Genomic DNA, 11,815 nt, shown 5'->3' on the forward strand with positions numbered 1-11,815 from the left:
TCGTTCACAGATTTTCCAAATTTTGATCCAGACTTGTTTTCGTGTTTCCAGGGTTCGTTTGAACTCAGAATTGGGCCCTGTTTCATCCCATAGTCATGTAATTACTTGTAGAATCTTAATATGTATTGTAATTGGCTGTTCCAATTTATTTTGGGCGTTGAAGCCCACATTTTTAATCTGCCCAGCCAACCGAGCCCTAAAGCCCAAGCCTGACAACCAGCAACTTCCAGACATGATTCCTGGTTCGTCTTGTAATACCCCAAAATATTTAATTATTTAATTGGGCCACGTGTCCAATTTCGAGTCGCCAGAGTGGCGATATCGGAAAGTTTTCCGATAAAATTAAGATAAATAAGTTTTGGTAGGTCGGTTTTGGAATGGATTATATGCGAAGAATTTAATAGTATATTTCAATTCTAAAGACGGAATTGGAATTGAAAAGAAGAATGTCAAGAAAAGCCCAAAGTAAAGTGCAGGGACCAAAGTGGTAATTTAGCCACTTTGTGTCGAAAATGGAATTTTGTAGGATTTGACGGGAAGTGTTAATATTGAGTTTCGTATTATTTATCGGATATAAATAATACGTAAAAGTAGTAATTTAAGAGTTTATCGATTTAGCTATGGACTAAATCGTAAGAAAGAAAAGTTTAAAAGATAAATGATAAGAAACAAAAAGAACAAGGACCAAAGTGAACCCTTAGCCATTCAATATAAGAGGAAACCATTTGAATGAAGGAAGGTATCAGAGGGTGGGAGTCCAGAAGCTTCATTTTCCGTCGATCAACTTCGTTTCTTTACGGTTTCTCCGTTCGACGTCCGATTCAAGCGATTCAAGCGGCAAACTCTTCAGAATCTTGTCCTCTATCGATCCTAAGCTTCATTTCGAGGTAAATATCTAGAGAATTGGGTCAAAAACGTGATTTATTGGCTGATTTGGATAGGAGTATGATTTTGGATTGAATTTTGATGTTTTGAGGTTATTATGGCGTTTTCGAAGAAACCGAGATATGGGTATTGAGCGTGGATATGTTTAGCACGTCGGGATTGTGGCGAAACCTCGGAAAATCTGATTTCCGGGGCTGTGCACGTGGTACACGACCGTGTACCACGGGTGCACGAACGTGTACTTGAAGTACACGAACGTGCACCTAGCAAGGTACACGATCGTGTACTGAAGTACACGAACGTGTACTTCTCATGGTACACGAACGTGTACAATAAGTACACGAACGTGTACCCCTGAGGTGCACGAACGTGTACTCAGTTGCACGATCGTGCACCCACCAAAACGCACGCCCGTGCACCCCAACTCGCCCCCACGCGTATACAAACTATAATTGACCTAAGTGTTTGACGTTTAGGGTAATTGGACGTGGAAAGACGGATTTCGGACTTTGAGAATCATTAATCTCGAGATTAGCTCGACGTTTTAGATAAATTATAATAATGGAAAACGTCAAGGACGTTAAGCGATTCTCAATTATGAGATATAGTATTCGCTAAGTCGTTTATACGACTAGAGATATTGAATACGTAAACAAGTATAAAATGAAACTGAATCATAAAACCTAAAAGTATTATACGTATAAGAATACGAGAATCACGTCTAACTATTAACGATTTGTCAGACGTGTCAGCGAGTAGTGGAGTCAGTAGAGGCGGACTAGCGAGAGCGTACTATCAGATCGATCATATCATTTCTTGGATTGCGGTCACTGTGAGTTGTACTTTTACTTTCATGTATTAAAACTATTTGATACATATATATATATATATTGTTTACACGCATCGCATTATATATAATTGATTGAAATGTTATATGCTTTATTAATTTCTATATATGAGAACTAGTATGCGATCCGAAGAAACTAGCTACCTATTGGGTGTCAATAGGCTGTGTGATCACCAGTATCGAGTCAGTCTAGTATGTTTGCATTGAGAAATGACTTGACACAGCTGGGAGCTGTTGATGAATATGATATTTACGATTGGGTTATGATTTAGATACGCAGAGTGAACTCGGCTACGGTGTAGCCTGGAAGTCCCCGTATCTAGTGGCTGGGCCACCAGCGAGTTGGACTCGCAATTGATATTTACGATTGGGTTGAATGATATATGATTATTCGAGAGATGTGTCGCATGCTAGGATATTAGTTTCACACGGATCAAATACATGTTTATATCTTTTATATTAATGTTTTCTTGACATGCGATGCTATGTTTTTATATTAATACTGTTAGTAAATGCCAACTCACTCAGTATTTCCCCAAATACTGACCCCTCACCTTTGATGTCTTCCAGGTGCTTAGCTTGTGGACCTAGCTAGAGGCCAATTTTGGAGTCCAGAAGTCAGCTGTGTATGTGTAGTATCTGACTTCTGTGAATGCTGCAGTAGTGGTCCCACGTTGACAGAGTCATAGCCTAGACAGCAGTACACATTGAGTGTACATATTACTTGCTGTCCAGTTTATATGTTTTTGTAGGCTACGTGTTTTATATGTTGTGCACGGCCCTAGGTGCCAGTGATATGTTGGATACACTAACTGATGTATATAGTACCGCGAGGCCAGTTCGTACGAGGTACGGTAACTAGAGCCCGCGAGGATAACAGAACAGTTAGTGTAAATGTTTGTGTATACATGTTATGTATACTTGCTTCTGTTGTTTTATGTTATTTGTTTATTATTTGCGAAAAATTAATAGTGAGTTAAGGCTTGCTACGGGTTCCGGAGCTACCACTCCCGTTCCCTAGCGCCGGTTGCGGCTCAATATTTTGGGTCGTGACAATGTTGGTATCAGAGCAGTTTGGTCCAGTTACCACTGCAAGTTTGTTTCAATGCTTGTTCGAGAGCAGTTTGGTCCAGATACCACTGCTAGAGTTGTTTGATTGCTTGTTTGACCGGGAGTATTTGTCAGTAAGTATACCTAGGAACTACTGCAGCAAGAGTCAGACCGTGGTTGTCTGTAATTGTGTTATGTGTGCATTAGTAGTACGTGGCATTACGCGCGCGGATCAGGACTATTAAGTTAGTAAGTGAATAGTATCTGTTTATACAGACGACTAAGGCAATTAAGTATGTGTTGCTCGTGCTAAGATATAGAAGGTGGTTACATGTTGCAAATTATGATCGATTGAGAGGGTTAAGTATTTGTTATTCGCACTGAGATTGTTAAGTGATTATCTGCTTGCGAATTACGTGCAGTTGGATTAAATGCTAAATGTTTACAGCATTATATAAGCTGATTTTGGAATTGCGTGTGAAATGGGCTCAGATGGTCGCTTACGTTCGAAATTGTTTCTTTTCAGCATGTCTGGGCAAAACGGAGCTCAGTCGCATGCTGATGAAGAACGGGAGGAAGCGCCTCCTATATTTCAAAACGGGTTTCATAATGAAGTGGGCGAACCATCTGGGGTCCATCAGAATGGATTCCACGCAAATCATGGAGCATCGCCAGAAATATATCAAAATGGCTATATGTCTGTATCGGAGATAGGAAGCTCTTCTAGAAACCGAGTTAGAGTGCATTCACCGGAGATAGAGTACAGTGAAGAAGAGGAATAGGAACCGGAGGAAGATCCGGAAGAAGATCCTGAGGAAGACCCTGAGGAGGATCCTGAGGAGGATCCAGAAGAAGAATTAGAAGAAGAAGCAGAAGAGGAAAATCCTCAGGAAGAAGAGTATGAAGAAGAAGAGTTAGATGAGTTAGACGTTGAGGAATACAGAGGTGACTATTTCATGTCAAGTGTGCGGAGATACCGCAACTTGAGGGAAGATGCGGACATAGCTAATGGTCAGGCGCAGATAGCCCTAAATCAAGTTAGAAGGCAGATGCGTTCTTTTTCTAGAGGAATGTTAACTGTAGGAGCGTATTCTACTGACTTTCTGCGGATGGCAGAGGGAGTTCCTAATCTGAACGAAGACAATAGGACCATTAATCGTAGATATGTCAGGGGTTTAGGACCTCAGTTTGATGAGCTGTATGAGCACGTGGACGGACATTTCAGTACGCTTACTACAATGGCCCGTAGGATTGAAACAGAGCATGAATGGTCGGGTGATCCGATACGACCTTATTACTTTAGACGTGAGTACCACCCGGATTATGTCAGTACGTCCTCCAGAACTACAACCAACCCTTATTTTGTGCAAAGAGGTGGACGAAACTCAGGTAGAACAGTTAGGGGCCGGCATACAGGCATAGTTATTAGGGAACCTAACGTTCCGCGTCAGGCACCCCCAGGTATTAGTAATTTATATGCTTTGAGTAATTGTGTTTATGTGTTTGCATTATTGCGTTTATATAATTGCTGCATTGCATAGTAGAATGTCAGTAATAGGTTTTGCCTTTAGGATAATACCTCGGAAAGCGAGAACCTATAGGAAGCGTTGTAGTTAAACACGCGCTTAATAAGAGAACATATAAACATAACTCACAAAAACAATAATACAATAAACATTACAACACATAATTATTGCAAAAGTAATTCCTATATTACGTTTTAGTATTTGAAGAAAGAAATGGGTTGCTTACAAGAAGTCGATGTGGAACATCGGCACTTGCGTTTGTATCTGACGTAGTACAGAGTGTCGGAGAAGTGGATATGGTGATTACAGCAATAGAGAATTTTGAACTTAATTGAGTTATCGGAGATATGGAGAAAGAAGTGATGTGACAGACGAACAGTCTGTAAGTGACAGAAAATGACAGCAATACAAAAATTTGACAGCAGTACAAAAATCTGAAATATACTCAATAAATATAAAGAAAGCCGTTAATAGTCGCAGAGCGTATAATCTGGAGTAAGACTTACGATTTTATGAAGATTTTAACAGTTTTTATGATTTTTCAAGGTACGATTGTGCTCAGGCATCGCATGTGACATTGCATAACCACGATAGAAATGCATAAAAGAATGATTTTCAAAATTTTAGATCATGCATCATATCTTCGTAATAGAAAAAGAAACTGCAATTTTGAGCAACTCCTTGGTGATGAGAGATGTCATCACTCTGAGCAACAATTGTACTAACGATTTTAAGTGATTTATGAAAAGTGGTTTAGAAAGAGCTGCGCAGCCAAAAGAAGTTTTAAAATCGTGTTGTTCAGTAAGTAAACTCGGATGTAAAGCCCTGCGACAAATAATCAAAGATTCTTAACAGAAAAAAAAAAAAAAAAAAATTTTGTGAAAGAAACTTCAATAAAAGAATAGAGCCATGTTAATAACCATTGCCATAAGGCTAATAGAGCTAAAGAAGAATGTGAATAAGGAATTATCGCCGGAAAGCATACGCAGATAAGCTGCGATGCACTGGCAATATTTAAGGATACAACAATTATCTTTATACAAGAGTAAAGGGTAGAACGACAGGGAGTCGTGTAAGGCAGGAGAAACGTAACATATACATAAGGATGATGTATGATTACTCTTATGATTGAAATAAACGAAGTAGCGATTGTAAGTTGTAATTGAAGAGAAGAAATTAAAAGTATGAAGGGCAAAAGAGATGGTAATACGAATGATGAATATCAAGTGATATTTAAAGAAGATATAACGTTATCAATATTAGTGTTTAAGGATACAGAAATAGAAAGAGAAAGGATACGAAATGACGAAACATACGATTTTACAAGATATGAAAGTTTAAATTAGATAGATCAAAAGAGATGAATAGCAACCCTATGACGATTAAAAATGAAACAGTAGACTTGAAGAGTATCGAGTGAGGATTAATCGACGCTAATGAGAAACAGAAGAAAGATCACAACCAGTTGTACAAGACATCGGGATTACGATATCGGTGATACGCCTTGAGCCACACTATTTTAAGAAGATGACAAGTAAGACAAAAGTAATAATGAGAGGATTCTCAAATTCCACAGCAGCAAGAAGCTACTGTGAACAAGATAAACAATCAATCAACAATAATTATAAAGTTATAGCTGTGCATGGAAAGCTATGAGTTTTGTAAAAGAAAAGGCTGCAATTAAAACGTACTAATGCACACTAAAGAAAATGTAAGGACAGTTATAAGGTCTTAACAAGTTTTATGAAAATTCGAGGACGAATTTTTATAAGGGGGGAAGAATGTAATACCCCAAAATATTTAATTATTTAATTGGGCCACGTGTCCAATTTCGAGTCGCCAGAGTGGCGATATCGGAAAGTTTTCCGATAAAATTAAGATAAATAAGTTTTGGTAGGTCGGTTTTGGAATGGATTATATGCGAAGAATTTAATAGTATATTTCAATTCTAAAGACGGAATTGGAATTGAAAAGAAGAATGTCAAGAAAAGCCCAAAGTAAAGTGCAGGGACCAAAGTGGTAATTTAGCCACTTTGTGTCGAAAATGGAATTTTGTAGGATTTGACGGGAAGTGTTAATATTGAGTTTCGTATTATTTATCGGATATAAATAATACGTAAAAGTAGTAATTTAAGAGTTTATCGATTTAGCTATGGACTAAATCGTAAGAAAGAAAAGTTTAAAAGATAAATGATAAGAAACAAAAAGAACAAGGACCAAAGTGAACCCTTAGCCATTCAATATAAGAGGAAACCATTTGAATGAAGGAAGGTATCAGAGGGTGGGAGTCCAGAAGCTTCATTTTCCGTCGATCAACTTCGTTTCTTTACGGTTTCTCCGTTCGACGTCCGATTCAAGCGATTCAAGCGGCAAACTCTTCAGAATCTTGTCCTCTATCGATCCTAAGCTTCATTTCGAGGTAAATATCTAGAGAATTGGGTCAAAAACGTGATTTATTGGCTGATTTGGATAGGAGTATGATTTTGGATTGAATTTTGATGTTTTGAGGTTATTATGGCGTTTTCGAAGAAACCGAGATATGGGTATTGAGCGTGGATATGTTTAGCACGTCGGGATTGTGGCGAAACCTCGGAAAATCTGATTTCCGGGGCTGTGCACGTGGTACACGACCGTGTACCACGGGTGCACGAACGTGTACTTGAAGTACACGAACGTGCACCTAGCAAGGTACACGATCGTGTACTGAAGTACACGAACGTGTACTTCTCATGGTACACGAACGTGTACAATAAGTACACGAACGTGTACCCCTGAGGTGCACGAACGTGTACTCAGTTGCACGATCGTGCACCCACCAAAACGCACGCCCGTGCACCCCAACTCGCCCCCACGCGTATACAAACTATAATTGACCTAAGTGTTTGACGTTTAGGGTAATTGGACGTGGAAAGACGGATTTCGGACTTTGAGAATCATTAATCTCGAGATTAGCTCGACGTTTTAGATAAATTATAATAATGGAAAACGTCAAGGACGTTAAGCGATTCTCAATTATGAGATATAGTATTCGCTAAGTCGTTTATACGACTAGAGATATTGAATACGTAAACAAGTATAAAATGAAACTGAATCATAAAACCTAAAAGTATTATACGTATAAGAATACGAGAATCACGTCTAACTATTAACGATTTGTCAGACGTGTCAGCGAGTAGTGGAGTCAGTAGAGGCGGACTAGCGAGAGCGTACTATCAGATCGATCATATCATTTCTTGGATTGCGGTCACTGTGAGTTGTACTTTTACTTTCATGTATGAAAACTATTTGATACATATATATATATATATATATACTGTTTACACGCATCGCATTATATATAATTGATTGAAATGTTATATGCTTTATTAATTTCTATATATGAGAACTAGTATGCGATCCGAAGAAACTAGCTACCTATTGGGTGTCAATAGGCTGTGTGATCACCAGTATCGAGTCAGTCTAGTATGTTTGCATTGAGAAATGACTTGACACAGCTGGGAGCTGTTGATGAATATGATATTTACGATTGGGTTATGATTTAGATACGCAGAGTGAACTCGGCTACGGTGTAGCCTGGAAGTCCCCGTATCTAGTGGCTGGGCCACCAGCGAGTTGGACTCGCAATTGATATTTACGATTGGGTTGAATGATATATGATTATTCGAGAGATGTGTCGCATGCTAGGATATTAGTTTCACACGGATCAAATACATGTTTATATCTTTTATATTAATGTTTTCTTGACATGCGATGCTATGTTTTTATATTAATACTGTTAGTAAATGCCAACTCACTCAGTATTTCCCCAAATACTGACCCCTCACCTTTGATGTCTTCCAGGTGCTTAGCTTGTGGACCTAGCTAGAGGCCAATTTTGGAGTCCAGAAGTCAGCTGTGTATGTGTAGTATCTGACTTCTCTGAATGCTGCAGTAGTGGTCCCACGTTGACAGAGTCATAGCCTAGACAGCAGTACACATTGAGTGTACATATTACTTGATGTCCAGTTTATATGTTTTTGTAGGCTACGTGTTTTATATGTTGTGCACGGCCCTAGGTGCCAGTGATATGTTGGATACACTAACTGATGTATATAGTACCGCGAGGCCAGTTCGTACGAGGTACGGTAACTAGAGCCCGCGAGGATAACAGAACAGTTAGTGTAAATGTTTGTGTATACATGTTATGTATACTTGCTTCTGTTGTTTTATGTTATTTGTTTATTATTTGCGAAAAATTAATAGTGGGTTAAGGCTTGCTACGGGTTCCGGAGCTACCACTCCCGTTCCCTAGCGCCGGTTGCGGCTCAATATTTTGGGTCGTGACACGTCTATACTCAGAATCAACCCTGATTCAAACCAATGGATGCATGCCGACGAGACAAAGAATTTCCGTGTTTTGACCGAGTCATGATTCTGACTACCTAAATCGCATCGAGTGCTCGATACTCCGGTCTACAAGGTTTAAAAGTATCCCTAACCTTCTATGTATATCACCTGCCTTATATGTATGCTTGCATTGTTTAAACGCTTTCGGAAAGCATGTTTAATCCAAATATTAACAGACTAAAGAACTTAACCACATAAATTAGTAATCAAATCTAGCAAGTCCAACAAATCACTTAGAAATCATAAGATTGCCATGAAAAAGTAATTAGAAGGTTGTATAGGCATTCAATATGACTTAAGGTATATGCATATGAAATGATCCAGACCGGGCGTTTATCTGTTATTTGATAGACATCCCAAGGATACATGTATGTTTAGGAGAACCTGGTACTTGCCTCACATGTAAGTCCAGATAGAGTCATATGTGTGTCAAACATGGTTTAATGCTTTCCTTTATTGCTTTCATACGTGTTTACCTTCTAGTATATTATACTATGAATTTCATGAATGTCGAGATGAGAAATAATCGAATATGTCTTGTAAATAAAAATGTGATCAATAAGTTAAGTACACGAGTTTTAGTAAAATATCCACAAACCCGGTCTTTTGGTTCGATGTACGATAATCTCACCCATAAGCGAGCAAGGTTATCCGGTCGGTAGAAAATGAATTTCCTAGCTGAGCTAGGTGGCGACTCCATTTTCAAATCTTTCCAGATCCAAAGTCCGCCATAATCCTGGGCGAGGGCCCCCTGAATCCCGCTCCGCTCATAGTGACCACCGCATTAGGGATGATTGAAATCAAAGTGTTTTTAAAATATAAACTCAAAACATTTTCAAAATTGTTTTCAAGAATAGTTTCCATGGACATAAATGAACGACTTGTGCCTTATCGATTATGATGTATTTACTAGACATATTCGCACATGTTGCATCACATTAGAATTTCTCTTCTCACTATTCTCTAGGAAACCCTATACCAGCCCCGATGCTCATAGCCGATTTCACACTTTAGAGTTGCACTAAAACGTCCTGAATATCTTATTTGGAGTAGCATCACTCACAGCCCAATACCTCGGTCGCTTATACTCGTAATTGAGGAAACCTGTCAAAGGTATATTTGTTTGTGGAGATCATAAACCGGTTACTACCAAAACCCATCGACTCAAACTACATGAATTCCAGGTTTGACACTACCCTCTAGGAAAATACCCAACATAATGTTTGTGTTTGAGGCATAATGTTAATGTAAGGATTTTGAATCCATTTTCAAAAAATTCCCATTTCAATCTTAGTCTTAGGTCAGGCCTAACAATTTTTCTAGTTTTCAAAATCAAATTTTCAAAAACATCATGTTAGGCTAGACCTAAATACCAGATCTGATTAAGTAAAATTCCTTTACATGGTTAAACCCTCCAATATCCAGTCCAGTCAAGTGTTAGTACATGCACTTGACCATCTGTTAGGCTTAATTATTTCCCATATTTCCTTTCGAATCGCCAGGTCCACTTTCTATGTTTGTACATTTTCCAATTAAGGGGACAAACAATTCTTATATTGACTACTCTCGCTTGTCTGTTTTAGACTTGCTAAAAGAAATCTTGCATGTATATGTCGACTTTTGCATTGCGATGCAAGGGTCCAGACCGAAAAATCCTAGGAATGAAACCGCACCCGTAACACGTGTGTGGGAGAAATAAGGTTGGAAGGAACAATATGTCTCTATGATATCAAATGTTCGACTTGCTAAGTGCTATGTGCTACGTGATATATGTTAACTAACCCTGCATATCATGCATTTGGATCTCATGCATCAAGATTGTTGTACATCATATACCAGCACCTTGTGGATGCAGTCAAATACATGCATCACACACTGACCAATTGTCTTGTAGCCATTCTACTGACTGCTCTTTCGGGTACCTAGCCAACATCCTGATGTCAAGCAACAAGCCCAACGAATCAGAAAAGATTCTACAAAGTTTTCCACAAATCCAACATCGGGATTCAGACAGCCGATGAATAAAAAAAAACAATTCTACCACAACTCCAGCATCGGCGATCCAGATAGTCGATGACTCAGAAAAGGTTTTTACCAAAAACTCCAACATCAGCGATCTAGACAACCGACGAATCAGAAAAAAGTTCTACCACAACTCCAGCATCGGCGATCTAGACAGCTAACGAATAAGAAAAGGGTTCTACCAAGTATTCCACTATTCCAACATCGGTGATCAAGACAGCCGACGAATCAAAAAAGGGTTTCCACCAAGTCTTCCACGACTCCAACATCAGCGACCCAAACAGCCGAAGAATCAGAAAACGATTAAGAAAGTCTTCTACAACTCCAAAGTATACAATACAGATAGTCAAACGGATCCGCGAACAAAGATCTTCCTATAGTAGAAGCTTCAGATCAGTCAACTCAGTTAGAATGTCAGAATCAACCTGGGAAGTGCTAACCGTAGTTCAACCGATATGTCAGAATCAACCAAAAGGTACCATCTGCAGTTATGACCAGCATGCACCGGCCATGAAAGGCTTTGCAGAATAAACCCAGAAGAGGTTACCAGTGCATCCACAAGCTTTCAGAAGCGAACTCGTTAAAGCCATTTGACAAGCCATTCGATGAGCAGTAATGTTGAACATCACACCAAGCTCGGGGGCATAATACTGATCTAAATAGAAGTCCAAAGGTTGATCAATTACGAGACATCCATCAAGCATAATGATCTCCACAAAGCTCCATTAATACAACATCCAGATCGAAGATGGAACCAAGATTTTCGAGCATGGTGCATGGATTGATATAGGAGTTCAGTCCAATGACTCTTAGGATAAAAGAAGCGGACTACGACGGAGTTCCAATGCGTATGTAATGCCAGTCAAAGCAGTTTACTATAGCATGCAGAAATCCCAATGAGTTTAAAATCTAAAAAGGACGTCTAAAATAAATTTTTGGGATAGGTCTGCCACGTTTGACCTAGAAGGGCGACTTGGGCTAAAAGATTAGGCTCGAAAGAAAAAACAGAAAAATAAAATGGTTGGAATGGCATTAATGTCCTGAACGTGCAAGTAATAATTTGAAAGATCAATAGGTCTTTGCTATCTTGTTTGTCATG

Source organism: Mercurialis annua, linkage group LG4, assembly GCF_937616625.2.
Source record: "Mercurialis annua linkage group LG4, ddMerAnnu1.2, whole genome shotgun sequence".
NCBI classification, from domain to species: Eukaryota; Viridiplantae; Streptophyta; class Magnoliopsida; order Malpighiales; family Euphorbiaceae; genus Mercurialis; species Mercurialis annua.